We start from the raw sequence: 7,218 nt of genomic DNA, 5'->3' as shown, positions 1-7,218 counted from the left end.
CAGGCTCCGAGCTGTCAGCACAGAGCCCGACGCGGGGCTCGAACTCACGAACCGCGAGATCATGACCTGAGCCGAAGTCGGACGCCTAACAGACTGAGCCACCAGCTCATGCTGTGTGTTGTGACAAATGTGTAACGTCATGAATCCACGATCATAGTGTCATACAGATGGTTTCGCTGCCCTGAAAACTCCCCTGGGCCCCACCTGCCCTCCCAACCCCTGGAAACCACTGATCCTTTCACTGTTCCTATAGTTGTGCTTTTTCAGACTATCTTGTAAGCGGAGATGTGACTGTCTTTCAAAAACTACTCTCCTTTACAAACTTCACAAGCATCCAGACCCGTCACCCGGAGTCTGAGAGAATTCCAGTCCCAGACCAAAAGGCCCAAGGCCTTCCATGTCTCAGCTCACCCTATGTTTGTACTCCCCAGGGTCACTGGGAGGCGGCCACCCCTGTTTGGCTGGGATGGTCCCAGTCTGGAACAGCAGTGCTGGTGTCCTGGAACAACCCTCAAAACCTGCACGGCTAGTTCCCTGCCCCCCACCCCAGCCACCGTCCTGAGACTCACACCTGCTCTTGCCACTCCCTGGCTACCCCCTTCCCCTTCCCCGGGGCCCCAGGGACAGGCTCTTCCCTGGCTGCCTGGAACGCTCCCCGGCAGCCCCTCACTCCCAACCCTCCCTCCTCTAACACCTACTCACCCCTCAGGTTTTAACTCACTTGGGGCTCCTCCCCAAGGGTGATGGGGAATCAGGGGCATCCCCACCCGCCCTGAGCTTCCCACAAACTCCTGGCACTTTCTGACGTTTATGCGTTTCAGAGAGAAATAAAATAGTTAAAAAAAAAACATAGCGAACTTGATGTTCAACGATCTCGATCTCAACAAAGGTGTATTTTAAAAGGAGACCCTATATACGTATTTACTGAACAGAAAACGGATGAGAGTATATGTGGCTAAACTGGGAAACCTAACTGTCGTTAAATGAACAAATTCTGTTGGCTTCTGATATAATAAAAAGAGTTCAAAGTTCCCGGTTACTCCCTTTGAAAACTCCTAGGGCCCAGGGTTCCCAAGTGAGACTGTCCCTGAAGGGGGGGGAGGGTCAGTTCTCAGGGACGCTGCTGTTGGAAAGGGGCCGGGCCTTCCTTCCCCTGGTTTGGTGCAGGCTGGCCTGGGCTCGTGCCCCGGAGAGTGAGAATTTCAGAAGGGGGTTGCAATCCCTCTGGCCCAGGAAACAGAGAGGGGCTGGTCTTCTGGTTCCCATTCTGGCTTTCCTTGCAGCCAGCACACCAGTCCAGTCCCATAGGTGAATGACCCTGCAAAAAGAAGGAAAGGAAAGGAAAGGAAAGGAAAGGAAAGGAAAGGAAAGGAAAGGAAAGGAAAGGAAAGGAAAGGAAGAAACTGTGGGACCTCACCCTGGGCTCTGGAGCCCTCCCAAGAAAACTAGACTTATACTGGCTTCTGCCAGCAGCCCCCCCACCCCAGCCAGCCTCCCCAGCCCCGCTCCCCGCACTCCCACCCCCCCCCAGCTCCTCAGAGGGCCTCCTTCTTGCCTTCAGCCCCAGGCTTGAGCCCCTCCCAGAGCACCTCACTAAAGGCCCCCTCCGGCCCCCCTGCCCTGTTCACTTTGTAATAGTTCCTTGAGCACTTTGTGGATTTTTCTGTAGGTAAGTTTTGCTCCAGGGGGAAAGAAAAATCTGTTAAAATCCAAATAAAAGCAGGTGAACGCTTCATGAGATACAAGATATCTACACAGTCTGACACCAGGTGCCCAGAAGACATTTATTCATTACAGAGGGAAAACAGTCCCGTTACCGTGGAGGAACCTGGCAGACCTGACCTTAACCGAGCGACCAGCATTACCAGGACCAGTGATGGGACAGGTGACACCGTGTGACCCCGGATATGATGCAGCAGGGGACGTGCACTTCACTCCTGGGTATTCCTGTTGCGACGCTTGACCCAAAGCCCATCAGAAGGAAGCATCACACCCAGAATGACAGGTATCCTGGGAAACAACGGACTTGTCCTCTCCAAAAATGTCAACGTTGTGAAAGACGAGGAAAGGCCATGGAATATTCCAGATCAAAGGACACTAAAGAGTTATAGCAATCTAATGCATGTGTAATTCTGGATGAGAATCTGGGTCTAGGAAAAGTCTTTATCCTTTTTTTTTAACGTTTAGTTTTGAGAGAGAGACGGGGGCAAGGGGGGAGGTGCAGAGACAGAGGGAGTCAGAGAAGCCCAAACAGGCTCCAGGCTCTAAGCGCAGAGCTGGACATGGGGCTCGAACTCACAAACCGTGAGATCAGGGCCTGAGCCGAAATCAAGAGCGGGACACTCAGCCGACTGAGCCACCCGGGCTCAGGGAAGGGAGGCAGGGGGAGGCTGGGGGACAATGGCCATGCCCCCCGGAAGACAGGGGTGCTCCCAGGGGGGTGGGTGACACGCTGTGGCGACACCTGCCATGGTCAGCTTTCTCCACCTGCCAGCCCGGACCCAGAGGCTCTGGACAACATGCTCGGGAGGAGAAGGGGCAGGCACCTTGAACCCGGCAGAGCTGGCTCGTTCGTCGGACAAATATTTATTGAGAGCCAGCACAGAGGAGAGAGACTGTCTGCCGAAGGGGAGTAACAACACTGGCGAACAGAACTGTTGACTTGGTCCAGGGTCCGGGCTCACTCGGGTGTTTGCCCTCGTGTGACCCTCCAAACGCACACCTTCCTTGTCAGCCGCCGGCACCCCCGTTCCACGGACGAGGAAACCGGAGCGGCTGGTGTGGACCCCCCACCCAGATCCCTGGGGATCCGTTTTCCCCATTGGGTGACTTCCCCTTCTACCGATCGGCACCCGCAGAGCTTTGTGGGCTGGAGGGCACAGCGTGTCTGGGTGATCTGATCACGGCCACACCGCCAAGAGAAGAGGGAAAGACGGAATTCGTGTCCCGGGAGTTTGGGGCCGGAACCCGCGCACATCCCCATCGTGCTACACAGCAACGCCTTCCTTCCTTCCTTCATTCGTTCATTCCCTGGCTCACAGGTCTGCTCTGGCCACCCCGTGCTGCCAGGCATCGGGCCGACGAGGGCACGCAGGAGGCCCAGGCCCCGCCTCAGAAGCTCTCCGCCTCTTTCCGAAGGCAGACGCAACCTCACCCATTTGATCGTTCACTGATTCAATAATCCTACACTGAGGACCTACCGTGTGCCTGCGACGCGCCATAGATGGGGAGGGAGATGTGGGTTCCACAGAGTCCTTGTCCTCCCGGAGCCCTGGGCCTGGTGGGGGAGGAGCAGACCACATGGCGTGTGTCACAATGTCCCCGCGGGCAGGACCCGGTGGGGGCCCACAAAGGGGCGCGGGACGGTCTACCCGGGAGAGCAGGCAGGACCCCCGAGGAGGTGGGCCGGAGGAGCCTGGCTGGGGAGAAGGGGAGGAGACAGCTAGTCCCGGAGAGGGGTGTTTGCACAACGTCTGCGGCTCCTGGCCGACACGTAATCAGAACAGTCGCGCTCTTGGCCTGGCGCAGGAGGAAACGCCCGCGGAGGTGGCCCCCTGCCGCCCGCAGCCAGGGCCTGGCATCACCCCTGCCCGTGGGAAGCCCGAAACCCGGCCCCGAGTGCACCCTGGATGGGACCCAGCAGGCTGCCAGGCGGGCTCGGGCAGGTGAGGCAGAGGTTAGCGGGCCAAGCCACGCCCCTGCGGATTTGCAGGTGCTCCTGGCCGAGGACAGGCTCCCTTTTCAGAACCCCCCCCCCCCCGGTCAAAGTCACCGGGGGCTAGAAGCGGGGCTGCTGTGGGAGCTGCCATCGCTCGCAGGGTCCCACCTCTGGGACCTGCCTGCGGGAGGGGGGGCTCTGCTGCTCACACGCTGGCCCCAGGGGAGAGCAGCTCACGGGAGCCCGAGCGTCACGCTCTCTCCCACGGGTCTCTGGGCCAAGCCGGGCAGTGGAGAGGAAGTGGGGAGGGCGGGAAGGACTTGCGGAGACAGAGGATTGGCACAGACACTTGGGGAACCAGTCACACGGGCTTGGGTCTCACGCTCCCACCGCTTTCCGGAACCCTCCACCACGTGCCCCACTTCCCGAGCCTCGTGTCTCACCAGCCAGACCAGAAGAAGGTGGACCCTACAGGGGCTGTTAAGGACTGATTGAAATGACGGGGAACGAGGCAGCTGACGGTACCTTCTTCAATGCCTGCCCATGACTTTGAACCACGTGTGCAACCACACGGGTCCACCCATGATATCACCATGTCCCCCGAGGTACTGTGTTCCTCTCCTTTCTTTGTTGAAGTTTTAAATACGTTTGTTTTCGTTACAGAACACAATTCTATTTATTCTTTGGAGCTCAGCGAGCATCAGGGGATAGGAAAACTTAAAAAAACATCTGGGGGCGCCTGGGTGGCTCAGTCGGTTGGGCGTCCAACCCTTGATTTCCGCTCAGGTCATGATCTCATTGCGTGAGTTCGAGCCCCGAGTCAGGCTCTGTGCTGACAGCACGGAGCCTGCTTGGGATTCTCTCTCTCTCCCTCTCTCTCTCTGCCCCTCCCCTGCTTGCTTGCTTGCTCTGTCTCAAAATAAATAAATAAACATTAACAAAAAAAGCTGAGGAGCTGTTCACTTCTCTCTCCATAATGAACTGTAAAAACAAGATACTTGTTAAAAGTAAACCCCACCCCTGACGTGGGGCTCAAGTTCACAACTCCAAGATCAAGAGTCGAACGCTTCACGGACAGAGCCAGCCAGGCGCCCGCCCCTTCGTATCAAACTTTTTGCCCAAGCTGCCCGGGGGCTCGGGCTCTGTTTTGCCTTCAGGTAGAGCTAAGCGTTACTTAGGTGTCTCAGAAATGACCCAGCTGCCAGCAGCAGAAACCGACTCTGGTTATTTTAAGCAAAAAAGGGAATTTAGTGGAAGGGTATCAGCTTTGCCAGGAGTCTGCGAGGGGAGGAAGAAAGATCGGTCCCTCTCACCTTCTCTAACGGGAGGTGGGACATCGGCTGTGTGTGCCCATGGGTCTGTCCACCAAATAGTTATCGAGGGCCTCCATGCGCCAGGGCTCATGGGAAGCCAGGGGCCAGGCAGTGCCAATGGCAGAACCGGGCACGTAAACAGGGCACAGATATCGTCAACATCTGTGTGTTTTCGATTAACATCTCCTCCCACCTAGTTACGCCTTCTCTTTGTGTCTGGCTTGGGGTTTCCCCAGCAGCAAACCCTGAGACAAAGATTCGAGTGCCAGTCATCTGGGAGGGGACCCCAGGACACATTGGCAGAGGGAGCGGGGAAATGATGCAGGGGACAGAAGGAAACAAGAAAGGGAGCCTCGTGGGGCCCGTCGCCATGCTGGGCACGCGGAGCCCGGTCTTGCCAGGAAATGGGGAGACAGCAGGGGACAGCACAGAGAGTGGCAGCTGGGGGCAAGGCCACTGAGGCTTGTAGGTACACGGGCACACCGCTCTCACACCCCTGGTCCCTTGGTTGACAGGCCTGCCCTGCCCCCGCTCCTTTGCGTAATGTAAGTCATGAGCCCCGCAGACCTCTTTCCTTTTCTCTCTGGGCCACTTCCTGCGTCGCCGGCCAAAGAAACCTCAGCAAGACCGGGAGAAAATGCCCGTCTCCTGTGGCTGCGAAGGAGGTCTGATTCTACACTACAAAACCATCCTCGCAACTGTTACTATGTTTACCTCGTTAGATGTAACATAAAACGCTCTTAAAGAACCACACCAAACAAAGGTGCGGCTTCATGACTTATCAGGTGCCCCCCCTGAAGCCACCAGCCAGCTGGGACAGAGAGGGGGGAGGGGGCCACCCTCCCCAGGAGCCCTGCCACGTGCCCTCCTCAGACGACGACCGCCTCCCGCCGCACGGATGGGCCCATTCTCCTGACTTTGATGTTCGCAGGCTCTTCGCTTCCTTACGTGGCACTCTAGTGTGCTCTTGTGCATTTTGCTAACTTGGCGTGTGCTTTGAATTTCCTTAACCGACAGGTCTCCTCTCTACATTCATTGCCCGTTGCTATGGTCGAAGATAATCTCAAACTCACCAGCCTAAAATGGCCCAATCTGATTCCTTACGGTTCGGGACGTCAGATGTCTGCAATAGTCACACTGGACTGAGATCAAGGCTCTGGCAGGGCTGTGACCCTCCCAGAGGCTTGGGGGGGACTGTGCATTCCCTTACCTCTTCCAGCTTCTGGAAGCCACTGCATCTCTCTGCTCGGGAGGCCTTTGTCCATCTTCAAAACCAGAAATGTTTGGTCGCGTCTTGCTCGTGCTGAGTCACCTTTCTTTGGACCCTCCTGCTCCATTTTATGAGGACCTTTTGGTTACACTTGGTGCACCTCCCCATCTCAAGATCCTTAACACAGTCACATCTGCAGAGTCCCTTTTGACACGTGAGGTCACATGTTCTTGGGCTCTGGGGATTAGGACATGGATATTGTTAGGGGCCACTTTCCTGTCTGCCACCCCATCCTCCCCCTTACAATTCACGTGTTGAGGAACCCAGGCCAGTGGCCGGTAGGTAGCATCCCCCACTGTCTACACTCCAAGTTCAGTTCTGCATGTTCCTCTGTGCTCTGAACTCCCTGCGAACTGGGGGTGTGATCCAGATGCTGGATCAGGCTCGGGCACCATCCCCCTGGCTCCTAATGTCTGCCCGTCTCTTTTTGTGATGTTGGGACTCACTGGTTCTCAAGGTCTAGATTCACGAATGCGTTGGGCAAAGCCGTGGTATTCTAATCCCCAGATTCCTTCCAAGTATCAGCTGGAATACTTTCCTAAGGAGGGAAACTCCAACTGGGTTTCCAACTGGAATGGGAAAGGCAGAATGGCTGCATGACCCCTTCCGTTTAGCAGTTTCCAAGGTAACAAGTTGACTCCTCATCATCCTCTGAAGAAGATCCACTAGAGTTAAAAAGTTTTTTTGTGAACCCATGAATTAAAACAGATTTCAGTAGATTCGTAAATTTTATAGCAAGTATAAATATATTTTTTAATGAAATCCCTTAGCAAGAGTAAACAAATGGGACTACATCAAACCAAAAAGCTTCCGCACAGTGAAGGAAACCATCAGCCAAACAAAAAGGTGGCCATAGAGAATGGCAGAAAATATTCGCATGTTGCATAAAGGACTACTATACAAATAAATAAAGAACTCCTATAACTCAAACGCCAAAACACAAATACTCTGATTTTAAAAAATAGGCAGAAGATTTG

General features: G+C 55.3%; 1 long non-coding RNA gene across 1 annotated transcript; it reads right to left on the bottom strand.

Annotated features, from left to right (window-relative positions):
* Positions 1 to 1,804: 1,804 nt before the first annotated feature.
* On the bottom strand, positions 1,805 to 6,779 carry LOC122208644. The gene is made up of 3 exons (XR_006197311.1): positions 6,182 to 6,779; positions 3,201 to 3,277; positions 1,805 to 2,010 (listed from the first exon to the last, which is right to left on the bottom strand). It is a non-coding gene; the product is annotated as an uncharacterized LOC122208644 (long non-coding RNA).
* Between the last annotated feature and the right edge of the window lie 439 nt (positions 6,780 to 7,218).

This window comes from Panthera leo, chromosome E2 (assembly GCF_018350215.1).
Source record: "Panthera leo isolate Ple1 chromosome E2, P.leo_Ple1_pat1.1, whole genome shotgun sequence".
Taxonomy (NCBI): Eukaryota; Metazoa; Chordata; class Mammalia; order Carnivora; family Felidae; genus Panthera; species Panthera leo.
Note: the sequence above shows the minus strand (reverse complement) of the source record. Positions and strands in the feature narration are given on the sequence as shown.